This window comes from Sciurus vulgaris (genome assembly GCF_902686455.1).
Source record: "Sciurus vulgaris genome assembly, chromosome: 16".
NCBI classification, from domain to species: Eukaryota; Metazoa; Chordata; class Mammalia; order Rodentia; family Sciuridae; genus Sciurus; species Sciurus vulgaris.
The window spans coordinates 72,033,682-72,052,288 of NC_136477.1; the positions used below are offsets into that span (position 1 = coordinate 72,033,682).

Genomic DNA, 18,607 nt, shown 5'->3' on the forward strand with positions numbered 1-18,607 from the left:
TCAATAACTGGGCTAGATTCAAACTAAAAAGTTTTCTCTCAGCAAAGGAAACTATCAGCAATGCGAAGAAAGAGCCTACAGAGTGGGAGAAAATCTTTGCCAATCATACTTCAGATAGAGCACTAATCTCCAGAATCTATAAAGAACTCAAAAAACTCTACACCAAGATTGCAAATAATGCAGTCGACAAATGGGCTAAGGAAATGAATAGACACTTCACAGAAGAAGATCTACAAGCAATCAACAATCATATGAAAAAATGTTCAACATCTCTAGTAATAAGAAAAATACAAATCAAAACCACCCTACGATTCTATCTCACTCCAATTAGAATGACGATTATCAAGAATACAAGCAACAACAGGTGTTGGCGAGGATGTGGGGAGAAAGGTACACTCATACATTACTAGTGAGGCTGCAAATTAGTACAGACACTCTAGAAAGCAGTGTGGAGATTCCTTAGAAAACTTGGAATGGAACCACCATTTGACCCAGCTATCCCACTCCTTGGCCTGTACCCAAAGGACTTAAAATCAGTATACTACAGAGATACAGCCACATCAATGTTCATAGCTTCTCAATTCACAATAGCCAGATTGTGGAACCAACCCAGATGTCCTTCAATTGTTGAATGGATAAAGAAACTGTGGTATATATATACAATGTAATATTACTCAGCTATAAAGAATGATAAAATTATGGCATTTGCAGGCAAATGGATGAAATTGGAGAATATCATGCTAAATGAGATAAGCCAATTTCAAAAAACCAAAGGTCAAATGATATCATAATAAGTGGATGAGGACACATAATGGGGGGAGCGAGGGGTTAGTGTTAGGGTTAGAGTTAGGGTTAGGAAGGGGGGGCAATACTGGAGGAAGGAAGGACTGTATAGAGGGAAAAGAGGGGTGGGAGGGGTGGGGGGAAGGGAAAAATGAATGAATCAAACAACATTACCCTATTTAAATTTATGATTACACAAATGGTATGCCTTTACGCCATGTAAAAATAGAGAAACAACATGTATCCCATTTGTTTACAATAAAAAAATTATAAATGATATAAATGTTATGAAGAATATATTATTCACAGATAGGGTATAGAAGTTTCTAAGAAGACAGAGAATACACTGGTAATTAAGGAAATCCAGGCCATAAAAAAAGATGCAGTTCATAGAGTCTACACAGGTCAGAGAGATTGTGTTACCGAGAGACTACTCAGTTCCAGCATGCTACTCAGGTATAGAATATAAGGAGACAATAGAGATTATTTAAGTCATATGTACTACACATGTCTTAGGGGCTAATCAGGTTATAGAGGTTACATAGGTCATGGAGGATACTTAGATCAAAGAGGTTATGCAGTTCACAGAGGCTACTCTAGTCATAGAGGGCACATAGGCCATGAAGGCTACTCAGGACCTAGAGTCTTTTTATTTCACAAAGTCTGCAGGGATCACAGAGGGTTTACTGGTCAAAAAGGTTACTTAGGTCATAAAGGTTGTGCCAACCATAAAAGCCGCTCAGGTCAAAGAGGACATCTAGACTATAGAGGTTACAAGAACGTAGAGGCTATGCAAGTCGGAGGGGCTACAAAAATCATATGAATAAAAAGGCCAATCATGCTTCTAAGATCATTATTCTACCTTTTAGGTTCTCAGGCCATCATGAGTACACAGGTAATTGAGTGTATGCTGGTTAATAGCTACTATGTCACAAAATGTATACAGGTTATAGTTGCTACTTAGCTGATAGAAAAGAGGCAGGTTATAGTGGCTACACAGTTTACAGAACCAACTCTGGACTTAAAGGTTATACAGTCCAAAGATGGTACTCAAACTAGGCTACTCACGGGCATAGAACCCGCTTTGGCCACAAAGATATGAGAAGTCACAGAGGTTATGAAGATTATGAAGACTACTATAGCCATAAGAGGGCTACAGTACATAAGATTTTTCAAGCCAAAGAGACTACATAGGCACTTGAGGCTAATGAGGCCATAGAGATTATGCAGTTAGTAGAGACTCTGTGGGCCATGGAGAATATTCAGGCCATAAAGACTACATAGTTCATAGAGTCTAAGTAGTTCATACAGGCCATAGACTTCAAAGGTCATAGTGGATACTGTTTTTTCTAGAGAATACTGATGCCAAATAGGCTACACAGATTATAAGAAATACACAGGTCATAGAGGCTGTGCAGGCAATAGAAATTATTCATTTCATAGATTGTATGCAGGTCATAGAGGTTGCACTATTTATAGAGTCTACTCAGGTCACAGAAGGAGCATGGGCAATAGAAGTGATACTATTGAAGTGAAGTTACACAGACCATAAAGGATATACTGGTCATAAAAATCTTCATAGTCAAAAAGAATATATAAGCCAAAGATAATACCGAGATCATATAATCTACCAATCCCATAGAGTTACAGAGGACATACGGGCTTTTTTGACAGATATTTTATAGTTAATAGAGACTAGTCAGTTAATAGAGGCTAAGTTCATATAGGCCAATAAAGTCATAGAGACTTGCAGGTAATTTAGGTTACTCAAACAATAAATGTTACATAGGTCATAAAGTCTATACTGTTCATAGGGGCTACTCAAGCACATAGGCCCTGTGGATCACAGAATCTACTGAGATCATAGAATTCACTAAGGTCATTTAGTCTATTAAGGCCATAGAGGCTAAGAAGTAATTTGGACTACTCAGTCCATCTAGGGTACAGAGAACTTAGCACCTTCCATGGTCATAATAGGTGACACTGGATGAAAAGTCTATGCAGGTCATAGAGAGTACTAAGGTCATAGAGGCCACACAGTTCCCAGAGAATACTCAGGGCATAAAATGTGAAAATTCAGAGTGGATACTGAAGTAATTGAACTTTTTAGACCATGAAGGGTATGAGATGCATAGAGGCTATGCAGGCCATAGAGGCTAATAAGGCCATAGATTAAAAGCAGACTATATGGACTATTCATGTCCTACAGGTTACTCAGGCATAGATGCTATGAAAGTCACAATGACGACACAGATCATATAGGCAAGTCATTGCAGATAGGCAGATAATTTATGTTACAAAGATCATGAAGGCTATCCTGGTCATAGAGGTTACACAGACACTATGGCTAAGTAATCCATAGAGGTCAAGACCATGTAGGCTATTCAGGGCATAGAAGCTATGGCCCTAGCTCTAAGGCAATACAGACAAGACATAACAAAGAGGCTAAATGGGGCATAGAGATACATATATCCTAGACATTGCACAGGTTATAATGTCTATGCAGGCTATTTAAGTCACAAGATTTATAGATGTTACACAGGTTAAAGAGGTTACTTCATCCATTGTGGAAATGGAGGTCTTGGAGAATATGTAGGCAATAAGAAATTTGCTGAACTTGTGCTGTAGAAATGCCAGGAGTCCTGTGACAGATGACAGTCCTGGCACAGATGCTATGCCAGTCATAGAGGCTATTCCATCCAAAGGTGTTATAGGTAATGATAGCTGCCCAGAGCATAAAGGCTGTGTGGGTCGTGGAAGAAATACAGGTCCCAGATGTTACTGGTCATAGATGCTAAACATTCCATACAAGTTTTGGAGGCATGAAATAATAGTGGTTATACTGGTCATAGGGGCTATTCAGCATATAGAGGGTACACAGGCATAAGATTCTTCTCAGCCCACAGATGCTACATAATTCATAGGAGCCACTCATGCCAGATATACCACTTAAGTCATAGAATATATGAAAATTGTGGACAACATTCAGTTCATGCATGTTATACAGAAAATAGAGGCTGCTAACACCAGGCAGACTATTTCAGAAATAGAAGTTGTTCAAGCCACACATGGTATGCAGGTCATAGAAGTTATGGCTACTAAGTTACAAAAGGTTACTCAGATCATGGGGCTATTCAGGCCAAGAACGCCTTCTAGGTCATAGAGGCTATTCAGGTCATACAAGCTACATAGGCCACAAAGGGTTCTCAGGACATAGAAGCTACATAGGCCATAGAGACTTTAAAATGTCCTAGAGAGTTTACACTGGTGATAGAGCCTACTCAATCTACTCAGGTCACAGAGTCTACCCAGGCGTAAATGCTACTCAAGCCATGAGATTTATACAGGTCATAAGGGCTACTTAGGTCATAGACCCTATAGAGGTCATGGAAGATAGTCTGGTCATAATAGCTATTTGGGTCATAGAGGCTACACAGCTTGTACAGGCTACAAAGGTGTAAAAGTCTTCTTAGTTCATTGAAGATATGCACAGTACTTGGGCTACTCTGTTAATAGAGTGTAGGCTGGTAATATGGGTAATTCGGGACACAGATATAGATAGGTCTAGAATCTGCACAGGTCAAAGAGGACTTTCAGGACATAGATGTTACTCCATTCTTTGAGGGTAAGTAGATAACAGGTTTTAATTAGTTGAGTTAGACTACCCAGTACATAAGAATATATACTGTATACAGGTTACTCAGGACAGAGAAACTGTGAAGGCTACACAGAATGTACAGGAAAAAAATGTGATCAAAGAGTAAGCCATGTTATCCATAAAGTCCAAGAAGGTCATGGAGTCTATGCAGGAAAAAGTACCTGCAAAATAAAGGCTATACAACTATAGAGGTCACTGAGCATTTTAATCCTACCCAGGTCTTACTGTATATTCAGGTCTTCAAGACTTTACAGAACATAAAGCCTAGAGAGATCACAGAAGCTGCACAATGTCATAGAGGTTACTTTTATCATACAGACTATGCAGGTATTGGAGGATTTTCAGGTCATAGAGGAAATGCAAGTCATACAAGGTTCAAAATCATAGACTGTTAAGTGAATTTAGTCTAATAAAGCCCTATAGTCTAGGAATATCATTTAGGATACTCAGGTTATAAAAGACATTCAGGTCACAGAAGATATACACTAATAAGGCCATACAGGGTAGGCAGAAAAATTTCTACTTATGAAATAGATGCTATGAAGGCAATAGATTCTACTCAGACTATAAAGACTTCAAAGGACACAGAGGCTACATAGGTTCTAGAAGAAACCATAAACTCTTCTCAGTTTTTAGAGACTACACAGGCCAGAGAAAACACTCATGCCATAGAAGCTATTCAGGATACAGGTAATGCACAGGTCATAGGGAATATGCTGATACTAGAGACTACTCATGCCATAATACCTCTGTAATTGATAAAGGCTAGCAGCTCACAGAGATTATGCTGGCCATAGAGGCTCTGCATATAATAGGCCTACTCTGGAAATACAGGTTTTGCAGGTCATAGAGGTTGAACTCATCATAGAGGCTACATAAGTCAAAGAGGGAGTTATGGTTTGGATGTGAGGTGTCCCCCAAAAGCTTTCATGATAGACAGTGCAAGAAGGTTCAGAGGAGAAATTATTGGGTTGTGGGAGTCTTAACCCAATCAGTGAATAAATTCCAGATGGGATTAACTGAGTGGTCACTGGAAGCAGGTAGGGTGTGGCTGAGGAAGTGGTTCATTGGGGGCATAGCTATGGAGTATGTTTTATATCTGGAGAGTGGAGTCCCCCACTTTCTCTCTCTCTGCTTTCTGATGTTGGGAGCTGTTCCCCTCCACCACCCTCTCCTGCCATGATATTCAGCCTCACCTTGAGCCCCGAGGAATGGAGCTAGCCTTCTATCGGCTAAGACCTTTGAAACTGTGAGCCCTCAAATAAGCATTTTTTCTTCTACAATTGTGTTGGCCAGATTATTTAGTCACAGCAGCAAAAAAAGCTGACTAGAATGGAGGGTACACAAGGCACAGAAGCTACTGAGATCATAGAAGTTTCACAGATCATAATAAATATGCAGGTAGAGGGGCTACTAAAGTCATTAAGGGTAATAAGTCTACACAAGTGAGGGAGATAATTTAGGCTACTTCAGTTTTAAAGGCTAGTCAGGACATACAGGTTACTCAGGTAACATATAATACAAAGATCAAAGAGGCTACACAGGGCATAGAGACTACTAAGACCAAAGTAATTACAAAGACTGTAGTAGTTACAGAGGTTAAATAAGATACTGTGATCATTTAAACTACTCAGGCCATTAAGTTTATGCAGGTTATAGAGATTGCACAGATGATTGAGATTATTCAAGAATTAGATGCTATGCAAGTCGTAAAAACTAAAGAGGCCATAAAGGCTTATCATGGCATAGAGGTTTTGCACAAAATACAGGTAATTCAGGTCATAGAGGCAATTCATGCCATAGAGCCTATGCAGAACATTAGAGCTACTAGGTTTATTTAGGCTTTTGAGTCCATAAAATTTGGAGAGGTCATAGAGGTAATAAAAGAAATAAAAGCTATACTGATAATGGAGATTTCAATTGTCATAGGGGGTACTAAAATTATTTGGGTTTCCTAGGCCATAAAGGCTACACAGGTAAATAGAGGCTACTCAAGCCATGGAGTTACTGGGCATAGTGTCTTTTTAGGTAATCTAGTAAACTGGGCAATAAAGCATATAGAGATGATAATGTCTATGAGATTTATAGAGGTTATATTAGACACAGAGGTCAGAAATATCACAGAGGCTACTCAGGTCTTAGAGTCTAGACAGAAAATAGAGTCTACACAGGATGTAGATCCTACACAGGTCATAGAGTCTACATGCTCATTTGAATTACTAAGGCCATTTAAGCTAATAAGTCCATATGGGCTAGGCAGGAGATACAGGTTCTGATTGTAAAGACTAAATTGGTCATACAGACTCTTTAGATGATATACAATGTACATTCTACAAAGGCTACACAGTGCAGAGAGGCTAACTAGTACATATTGGCAGTGAAAGTATTAGTGACTACTGAGGTTATAGGGACTACTGAAGTAATTTAGGCTATGGAGTTATTAAATGCTATTCAGGTCAGAGAAGATACTCAGGGAATAAAGGATTCATAGGTTATATGAGCTACTAATGTCATAGAGAATCTACAGATTGGAGAGATACCTCAAGTCATTGAATCTACCTGGGCCATAGAGTTTTCACAAGTCTTACAAATTACTGAGGTTATTTAGGCTACTTGAGACACTGAGTCACAGATCATATAGACTACTAACACCATTTAAGCTACACAACTCAGAGTGTCTATTCTGAACACAAAAGCTACATAGGTCTTAGTGGTTACTGAGATCAGAGAATACAGAAATAATTTAGGCTACTCAGATCATAAAGGTGACAGAGGTCACAGTGGTTTCATAGCCATAGAGGCTAATCAGGTCATAGAGGCTATACAGATCCTTGTGGCTCTGCAGACTATAGAACCTATGCAGGTTTACTGGCTTCAAAGTCTTAGAGGTTATGCTGGTCATACAGACCACTCAGTTCATACTGTCTACTCCATTCATAGAGGAAAGCAAGAAGAGAGAGAGAGAGAGAGAGAGAGAGAGAGAGAGAGAGAGAGAGAGAGAGAGAGAGAGAGAGAGAAAGGCATTTTAGGCCACAAGTGCTATGCAAGTCATAGGGACTATTTGATCTTAGAAGCTACATTTGTCCTGAAGGATACTCAGAGCACAATTGTTTCTGGACCGATAAAGACCATGCCAGTTACAGAAACTGCAGAGTTCATAGAGGCTATTCAGGCCTTAGAGCTTATAAAAGTGATTCAGGCAAAATATGACATAAAGACTACACAGATCATAGATGCTACTCAGGTCATTGGGCATATGCAAACAAGAGAAGTTACTCAGGTCATAGTCATATACACTACTAATTTGATGGAGGATATACAGGTCATAAAGTCTATGCAGATCATAGGGGCTATTAAGGTCATTTAGGTTACTAAAGTCATACATTTAGGCTACTCAGGAAATAAAGGCCTTGCAATTTTAATAGCTACTCAGGTGAAAACAAAATGAAAGTTGAGATATTATTCAGTATACCAAGGCTACTCAGGCCATATAGAACATGAAGATAATAGTGGTTACTGAGGTCAGAGCAGACATTAAGTTATTTCAGGCTACTCAGGCCATTAAGGCTATGCAGGTCACAGAAGATACTAAGGTTATTTTGACTATACACAATATAAAATAGACACAGGTTACAGTGGCTTCATATGTTTAGATGCTTCTCAAGTCATAAGGAGTACACAGGTCATAGAATATACATAACTGATAGAGGTTCTTCAGACCATAGACTATACTCTTTAGAGTGCATAAAGTCAGTGGTTTCACAGGTCATAAAGGCTAAGCAGTTCACCTATTCCACTTATGTCCTAGGGGGTGTGTGGGCAGTGGAAGGTACTCAATCATTAGGCACTACAGAGGTAATAGGGGCTACTCAGATCCTAGAGACTAAGCAGGTCATTGATTATACTTAGGTCAAAGTGGGTAATCAGCCATAGAGGTGATGCAAATGACAGAGGCTACACAGGCCATGGAGGCTTCTCAGGCCACAGAGGTAACTCAGGTAATGGAGGCTATATTGGAGGCTTAGGCTGCTCTTGTCATAAAGTATACTCAGGTCATAAGAGGGACCCAGGCAATAGAGACTATTCAGGCCATAAATACTGAACTGATAATAGAAGCTACTCAGGTCATAGAGGCTACTCTGGTCATCAAGGCTTTGCATTTTATATTGATTACTAAGGTCATTTAGACTACTAAATGGGTAGGCTACAAGGATATGCAGAGGATATTCAGGACATGTAAGCTACACAGATGTTTTAGTCATCTTTTTTCTGCTGAAATTGAAAGATCTGACAAACAATTAGAGGTGGAAATTTTATTTGTGAGCTCATGGTTTCTGAGGTCTCAGTTCACACACATCAGGCTCCTTTCTTCAGTTCTTGAGTTGAGGCTGAACATCACAGCAGAAAAGTGTGGTGGATAAAAGAGGCTCAATGTATCTTATCAAGAAGCAGAGACTAAGCTCAGCTAACCAAACATATACCCTAATGACTCACCTTCTCCAGCCACACCTTACCAGTGTGTACTTATTTTTCAGTTAATTCATATGTGGCACCATAGTTTGGTTTGACATGATTTCTCAGAGCACTTTTCCAAATGCAGACAGATTATGGGGACACTGGTCATAAATTAGACTTCTTCTTCCTTAAAAAGCACTGGCACATCATCTTCAAAAGTGGCTGTCACGTGTCTTTCCAGTAATGCCTGAAAGTTCTGGTGACCCAAATCCTACAGCTCTTGATGTAATGACTCTTCTTAGAGTTTACCAATGCTAATTGCAGTGCCAAACTACTTATCACTTTAATTTATGAGATCTGTGCTTTTTTGTCATCTACAGGAGGGTTCACCTCTCTCCTAAATATACTGTACACCCCAGAGGATATCCTGCATCCATGCTTCATGAAGTATTTCACAAAGAAAATGAAGGTCAACTGATACCACAAGTATGTGGGCAGCACCTGTAATACAAGCAAATGACCAGAATGGGTCTCAGTTTTCAATGCCACAGAATTACCACAACACTCACGACTTCAGTTCTGAGTCATCTCTGCAATCCTGGGCTGGATGAGGCCAGAACTGGCTGTGGAGAGGGCATGTGAAGGAGAAGGAGAAACACCTACAGGTGTTAGAGATTTCCCCTAAGTCCAGGGTTGCTCCTAGTGAGCCTCACTTAGGAGCAAGCAGAGAGATAAGACAGAGAACCCCCTTGAGTCCATGGTGCAAATTCCCAGCAGGTTCCATTATAAACTAAAGGGTCAAAACATGCCCAATAACTGAAATGGTGTAGGAAGCAACTGATCAAGTCATGTAAAAAGCATGGTCTCTGTCCCATTTCTCTGGGAGATTCCCATTACCAATGAAGCAACTGCATGGAACAATTCCTCAACCATACACAAGGATCCCTGCCACTGGTGATTTGGCCCTTCAGATCTGAGATGCAGGCTTGCACCTGAGGTCAGTCAAATCACTCCTAAGTCCGAGGGTCTCTGTATGAGGATCACTATGCCCTGAGTACAAAGGTGCCAATACAAGTATCTGAGGAGAGGCAGATGGAGCCTGTGCTGTTTTAATGCCCCTCACTAACCTGAGGCTTGAAGTCAATGTCTCTGGACTGTGTTTACAGGGTGTCCTGATCTCAGGCTCTCATTGACTGTCCTGGGTTCCATACTCTTTCTTTAAACATTGCATTTGTCTAATTTGGATTCCAGTAAGAAAACTGTGCTCATGAATCTTAAAGTGTATAAATTTGTCTAGGTCGGTCTAGCTGTGAGCAAATTTTAGTTTTAAAATAATATATATTTTTATTTTTTCTATTGAGAATTTGGCACACTACACCTTTGTGTTGGATGCTATGTTTAGAAATAGAATAATTCAGCCCTCAGATCTTGGTGTTTCAGTGATTGAAAATGGCAGTGCTGTGCTTTAGAATGTGAAAACAAGAACTGGGCTGACCATGATTGTAGAAAGATGTGTTTGAGGAAGGGGACTAACACTTGGGTAGGCTTTATTGATATACTTCTTCATAGGATTATTTGTTCAGACAGTGAATCTGTTTCTAGCTCAATTAAACCCTTCTGGAACCCAAAATTCATCACCACTTCTCTGTAATTTCTTCTTTGTCCAGTTTTACAAAGTTAAGATCCCAGGAGAGCAATTTTGAGGCACTTTTCCAGGAGTGGCCAACAAAGACAAATTATCCAGCTGCTCTTGTTACCTTAATGGTTGTTTATAGTGACATGGAAACTGATGGAACTTTGGCCTATTTAATGGTCTCATCAGGCATGCATGGCTCATTCATGGCTCTTTTTTCTTCCTAAAGAATCTTAGTGGAATAGGAAATGTTATCACCTAATGCCATAAGATGAATGCCTGTAGGAGTAGGAAATGAGGGGAGAAATATCCAGTCCTATGATTTCTACCAATTTAAAAAGCAGGGACCATTTCCTCTTTTCAAATTCACTGGAGCCTCAGTGTGTACCAAACCCAGAAATATTCATAGTTCCAGATCTTCACTCCATTGATTCATCCACATGTGTTATTCCTCAGTAAATTTCAAAGAACACAAAAGCAGCTAGAAATGCCCTATCCCGGGAAATTTCCCACAGAGGCAATTGTGCATACATGTGTTGATTTTTAAGTCTTTCCAGGCAACTTGACTATCATCTGTCTCTCACCTTTGGTGTGAAGGTAATGAGCAGCAACTCAGCTCCATGTGCACAAGAAAGATTGTCCTGAGTCTCCTGTAATTGTTACTTAATGCTTGAAGTTCCTTAGGGGAATGGAAAGATATTACTTTGTGTTCCATTCAACAGTGAGTACAGGCAGCTGAGTGAAGATGCATTTGGTTGGTTAGTATCCTTTTCAAGAAGTGGTTTCCTATTCCCTTTTCAGTCCTTAAAACTATATTGTCTGTCTTTCTCTCTGCTCCAGTAGCCTTAGGTATTTAAACAATGTTGCCTTCTGAGATGCTTCTTTGTTTTTACTTCTGGGGCCTTCTTTCCAAATTTTAGCTGGAAGTATAGGAGAAAACTCTGTCTTCAACTACACACAAAGCAAAAGGATGTGGCTTGGTGCTACTCTGAGAGAAGCAATGTAGTCTTTCCCTAAAGACATGGAGAAAATGAAGTTCTCTCCTATGGTTATGACCATGCTATTGGGCAAACTCTTGGCCAATTAACACCATCCTTGCTTCTTGATATAACATGTGCATCAGTGAATTTTATAACAAAAATATTTTCACCTACATGAGGCACTTAGAAATGAAAGCACATAAATTACTGCTCCTTGCCATATCAAAGTGTCCCCCAGCATCTGCCAGCTTCCACACCAAGTTAATCTACAAAGCTCTAGAATCCCAATGGTGCTTTATGCTCCAGGTATATGGAACCAGATAGAAACAAGACTTTCCATGACTCTACCTTCAAAGTAAAACCTCATGACCCTTGCTGATTTCTGTTTCTTTGAAACCAAATGCGAATGTAGATTCACTAAAAGGGCAGGGAGTTATAGGACTTTGGCACTGGAATGCTGTGGGTGTTGGGGTCCCTTGTAGTATAACCACATTATACAATGGGAAGAGAAATTTAGACAATTCTACATTGCACAAGAACCATTATATCATGGGGAGGCTATCTCTGTAAATCAGCCATTGAAAACTTCCATTGGTTCAGAGTGGAAACATGGCCAGAGCCAAACATGGCTCACTTACTCTCTTTCATGGTGGAACTCATGTAATAGTAGATTTGCATGTCATTCTGTGTTATTCATCTTCTTGTTTTTTCAAATGTATGTTTATGCATTGCAACACATGACTCTAGTGTTAGATTTTCACATGGAGTACATTTATTTATGGGCTCATACATCTGCTAACAACTTCAAAGCAGATGCTAGAATAATCCCTGGAGATGTGAGGAAGCTATGAGGGCCCTGCAATTCATAATGACTTCTTCAGGACCACACACATGGGCAGAAAGAGAGAATAGGTCTGAACCAAGGAGAGCTTGCTACACTAGACCTGTTTGGGGACCTGATACAGTGTATGTCGGTGTAACTTTGTCCACTTGTGCATATGTCATGGGAAGATGAGAGCATCCTACATTGCATGGGAACTTTTGAAATATCTTACATGCTAAAGGGCCTCAGTTGAAGGGTCCCCAAGTAAGTGACCTCTTTTCCTTGGCAATGGAACACACAACCTGGAACAAAGTACCTAGGCACTCACAGTCCAGATACAGTCCTATTTTGCTCATTTTTTTGGGACAGCAAGTTCAGAGCCATGAGTTATTGTTGGCTACTGATCTGTGAATGCTCAGGTATTAGTAAAACTATGAGTAGGGACCTTTCCTGAGTGTGGAGGCACTGGATCAATGCTGGGTTCCAACAACTCTGGTGATTTTTCCCAAGGAGACCAGAGGTGAGACAGGAGAGGCCATTGCAAATGAGTGGAGGCTAGCCCTCAAGTCAGATTCCCATTTTGATAATTGCACACTGAACAGGGGTTTGTGTGTGTGTGTGTTTGTGGTGTGCGTGTGTGTGCATATGTGTGTGTGAGTGATATCCCCTGAGAATAAGAAGGGAAAATCTTTTGTTCTGTTTTCCCTTGACACTCAGACTACTGTTTCTGTGTTAAAATATTCCTTTTGGATTCCCCAACCTAGGGAGAAGATGCCATAGATTAATCACTAGATGTGTACTGTGAATTTGAAATCTTCCCAGCTCTCATCCTATAGAGCTTGTAGATTACCTGCACCTGGCCTGCAGAAAGGGAAACCACATATGTCCATGGATTTTTGTATTCCTGCTAAAATTAGGTCAGTGCCACAAAGATGCTGGAGCTGCTGTGTAAATGATTTGTACCACCTCCAAGACCTGGAACATGACCATCTCCTGGTTTGGTTTTGGACAGTTTGTTATTACTCTGAACCTCAGTCATCTCTGTGGAAAGGAGGGTCTTCAGAAGAGAACCCTGCCTGGTTGTTTAGAAAACTGATAAGATGATCCCTTGGAGTGTTTACCTCAGGCCTGGTCTCATAGAGCAGGATGTCAACTGCTCTGGTCTTCCCTGTAGGCTGTCTCCTCCCCTATAAGGAAGTTCTCTGCCTTAGACCATGCTTCTCTGAAACCTCAGGAAAGAGTTTCCACATTTGGGAAGGAGTTTGTGGCCTGTATTTAGGAGAGTTCCTGACCTGCATGTAAACAGAACAGAGACCTCTTAGGTGGACATAGTGGGTCCTGCCCCTGAGGTAGCTAGCCTATAAGTGGTTAGGTTCATTCTTGGCTCAAATGTATGTGAAGAACCTACCATTTTCAGGCACGTGGCCTATTATTTAGAAATCTGTATAAACACCCAGTCCTCCTGACCTTCTATTATTGTGAGGGAATTATTCAAGCCAGTATGAATTTAGGCAGATGGGGGACACAGAATGTTACTGATGACAGAGTTCTGGCCTTCTGTTGGTATGAAAATCTTCAGCCAGATATCAAAGAGGAATGACTTCACAGAATGAATTGAATGGTCTTTGGGTCAAATGAGGGCTTCTGCCTCAAGAGTGGTCAGCTCAGAGGCTGTTTAGAGAATGAATATGCAAACTCCAGGTTCCATCCTTTGTGCTAGGAATAGCAGGGGACTGAGGTCTGGCTTATTCTGCAGAAGGAACACGGCAAGCAATGGTGGGATTTTTGGTACCCAAGGAATAGTGTTGTGACTGGGGCCTCAGAGACAGGCCCTGAGAGGAACCCTCCTCACCACAGCCAATCCCAGGCAGGATTAACCACACTTTTCTGTATAAATGCTGGACAGCAAGTGTGAAAAGCCCCTTTATACTAATTATACTTCTTTGCAAGCCTACTTTAAACACCTCAGAGAGCCAACAGTACAAACCTCAGAGAACACTTTTAACTTACCTCAGAGGTCTTTTCTATATACAGCAAATAGCCCTTTTACTCTCTTAGCACTTACACTCACCAATAAGCCTTTCTGCAAACCTCATAAAACCCTCCTATACACTTCAGAGAGCACACCCTAAGTAACAAAGAGAACCTGCCTTTATACTCAGAGAACCAGTCCTACACACCTCAAACTCACTTCCACATTTAAATCCACATTTAAGTAATCCCTACCTACTCACATCAGGAGTCCTACCTACACAATTCAAAATTCCATCCTTACACACCTTAGGGACACTTCTTCCACACTTCATTGAGTAACACTTAAACAACTCAGAAATCCCTCCATCTACACCCCAGAGAGTACTCCCTACAAATGCCAGTGAGATGTTAATTCAAACCTCACAATGTCCATGCTACAAACCTCAGCATATCAAATTCCTCCACAACTCAGATAGAACACACTACTCACTAAAATGCCCTCCCTATTTACCTCTGAAGGTTGAAGTGACACACCTCAGAGAGCCCTTGGAATACTCTGTTGAATGACTACCCTAAACACTTCAGAGATTGCCTCTACTATCCTCAAAGAACACTCCCATTACACATCAGTATATTCTATCTCATATCAAATTGGTCCACCTATTCACTTCAGAGGGCCCTAACTAAACAACACAGATAGCAGTTGTATACAGGTAAAAACCCTCCTACACCCCTCATAGATTTCTTCTGCACACCTAATAAAGACCTCCTTAAACACTTCAGAGCATGTGTATGATGAACCCTAGAGAGCCCTTCCTTCACATCTCAGAGATTCCTTCCTCTTCCTATACACTTCACAGTCACCTCTCCACATAGCTCAGAGCCCTACCTACTCACATCAAGTACACTTTCTACACAATTCAGAGGGCACCCACACACACATCTTAGAATCCCTTCCTACACACATTTACCAACCCTATACAACTCAAAAACTAATACTACACACCAAACACTGCACCTCTACATATCTCAGAATGTCCTTAATTCAGAGGCCCTTGTTACACACCTCCTAGAGCCCTCCTTTCACAGTTCAGTTTGCCTTCCTTATTTATCTCAGAGATCTATTCTTACTCACCTTAGAGTTCCATCGTTACACACCTCAGCAAATTCTTAACACTTACCTCAAAGACTCCTCCCTATATGTTGCAATCAAGAGTCCTCCCTACAAATCTCAGGGACACTTCCATACAAATATCAGAATGCCCTTTCAAAAAATCTCAAGAAAAACTTACATAGATATCTCATGTAGCCCTCACTACTCACCAAAAAGCCCTCCATATTCAACTGAGGGCCATAACTACAAATATCAGAGAGTTCCCATGATACTCTTCTGAGTGTCCTTCAAAAACACCTCAGAAATTCTACTATCCTCAAGGATCCCTCCCATCAAACTTCAGAATGTTCTCCCTACTCATATCAGATAGATTTCACTATTCACTTCAGAGGGCCCTCCCTATACAACTGAGATAGCATTTCTATTGAGTAATATAGTTTGCCTATTCCCTGCATATATCCCTCTGCACAAATAACAGAGACCTCCCTCCACACCTCTGAAAGCCCTCCGTACACTCACCAGAGTGCCATCCCTCTGCATTTCAATGAGCCCTCACTACACACCTCAGACTACCTACACAACAAAGCTCAGAGAGTCCATCCTACTCATCTTAGCATGTTCTAATTTCAGATTATGTAGAATGCTCTCCACACCTCCTGAAGCTCTCCCTTCTATATCTAGTTGTCCTCCTTATTTACCTAAGAGAGCTCTCACTACTCTTCAAAAGGCCCTACAAACAACTCACTGAGACCTTTCTACTCAACTCAGCACACACTATACACCTGAGTGAGCCCTCCCAACTCATCTGAGAAGACCCTCAAACTCATGCCTTATAGCCCTCTAATGTACACCATAGAACCATCCTATATGATTCATAGAACTCACCCAACACAACTAAGAGGCGGCATGCTACCAAATTCAAAAGAGCCTACTCTACATACCTCAGTATACCCTTTATATAAATCAAAGTGTATGGTAGAGGTGCTGGAGGCTGCGTTCAGCGGGCGATGCAGGGAAGCATAGGGGAGTACACCCCAGGATGCTGAAGCCCCTAACCCCTGAACTCACTCCACTCCTCCACACCTATGGCAGCACCTGGCCATCTGGGGACCTGTGCTGCCACACTGAGAATCCTTCCCGGCAGCTACCAGCGTTCTGCCACTAGACCACTCACCTGCAGCCCACCATCCACACAAGTCCCATAAGCTGGGCCTAGGGCGGGCAGGCAGCGGAGGTGGCATGGTCAAGTTGGCACTCACCATCCAGTTCATCCAGTTCTACTTTGTAACAGATTATGATCCAACAATTGAAGATTCCTACACAAAACATTGTGTGATAGGTTATAGAGCAGCCTGGCTAGATATTTTAGATACAGCTGGACAAGAAGAGTTTGGTGCTATGAGAGAACAGTGTATGATGACTGGCAAGGGCTTCCTGTTGGTCTTCTCAGTCACAGACAGAGGCAGTTTTGAAGAAATCTATAAGTTTCAAAGACAGATTCTCAGAGTAAAGGATCGTGATGAGTTTCCAATGATTTTAATTGGTAATAAAGCAGACCTGGATCATCAAAGACAGATAACATAGGAGGGAGGACAGCTGTTAGCATGACAACTTAAAGTAACATACATGGAGGCATCAGCCAAGATTAGGATGAATGTAGATCAAGCTTTTCAAGAACTTGTCCGGGTTATAAGAACATTTCAAGAGTAAGAAGGTCCTCCTCACCAGAATCAACTTGGAAAGAAAAAAGACAAGTAAGGCTGCGATTGTGTCATTTTCTAAGAATCCCTTGAATTTTAGCTACCAACTGCCAGGAAAAACCCTCATCTCCTTCTCTCCTTATGGTTTACGTCATGTTGGTACCTTTCTAGCCTTAGACAAATGATCACCGGTTTAGCCTTATACCAAGAAGCTGGCTACTCCTTTCCATGAAGCTAATATAATGGTTCTTTCCAGATCAATTTAAAGGAAACACTAAGGCTGCCTCAAAGATTATCTGATTCTTTTTAAATACATGTATACATATACAGACCCATTCTTTTTTTAAGGGCTTACATTTTAATAGGGATGAATTAGTTTTGAAACATAAGCTGTTTGCAAAGCTGAAGTTATAGATTGTGAAATAATTTTTAACTTCTGGAATCATTTTTACCTACTGTTACTCTAAATAGAAGCATAGGGAGGTTTTTCTTTTAAAAAATGTGAATTTTTTTGCCTGTCTTTAAAATTTTTGATGTCAACTTAAATACACAAGAGTGAGACATCTCAGATCTTTCTTGATACTACAGCTTTTGTTTTCCAGTGGCAATAATACCAAAATGCCCATTGTTTATATGGTTTAAAAACTACTTATCGGGCCTGTTATTACTCCTCCTCTTGAAGATGATAGTGTTCTATGTGGCCAACTAGTTGGACCCACTCTGGACTTTGGCATCTCAATGTGTACTTTGTTTCTTAATTTAACTCTTTTCACAGTCATGTTAATGGTAAGAATGAATAATTTTTCTCCATCTTACTTTACAAATATTTCTTGTTAAGGGATTCAAAAAAACTAAAGTTATTTTTGTTTGCTGTAATATAAAATATGGAATTGATCTTTCCAGAGTCAGAGATGATTCATGTTTTTGCTATATTCTTTTACACATTATTTTCTTATCAAACTAGTCAACAATTATTTTTATATGTTTGTAAACAAATATGCTTTCACAGCATACCTTGTGTATAAGTAAAGATAAGTATTTAATTCTCACTGTTCATTTTTAACTGACAAAGAAAAAAAAGTAGAAACTACAGAAACTGTGATAAAAATTTTACTTGCTGGTGTGGTCCTGGTTGTATCTATCTTTGGCCAGTTTTATTTCCATTGAAGAAACTTCCCAATTGTATACAACTGGATGAGGCTCTGATATCAACTTCAGTGTCCCCTGCTATATATTGACTGTTATATCAAGTAGTAATTGTGAAACTTGTAATTGACAATTAGTATAACTGTGGATAGCTTCTGATTTTGTTTTTAGTTCTGTGGATTGTGTTTAAACAAATCAAAAGTATGTTCCTGATTTTGAGATACTAAGTGGTATTGCACAGTTGTCACTTTATTGAATGCATATAACAGTTCCATAACCTTTATAGAGCATACCATTAGATAGATTCAGGTGCTGAAATTAAAGTTGATCTGTTATCACAA

The 18,607-nt window shown here is 40.2% G+C and overlaps 1 pseudogene across 1 annotated transcript; it reads left to right on the forward strand.

Annotated features, from left to right (window-relative positions):
* Nucleotides 1-2,896: 2,896 nt before the first annotated feature.
* Nucleotides 2,897-17,586, forward strand: LOC306646455 (ras-related protein R-Ras2-like; annotated as a pseudogene). Its single transcript has 2 exons — nt 2,897-2,903; nt 16,565-17,586. The product of its transcript is annotated as a ras-related protein R-Ras2-like (transcript).
* Nucleotides 17,587-18,607: the final 1,021 nt, after the last annotated feature.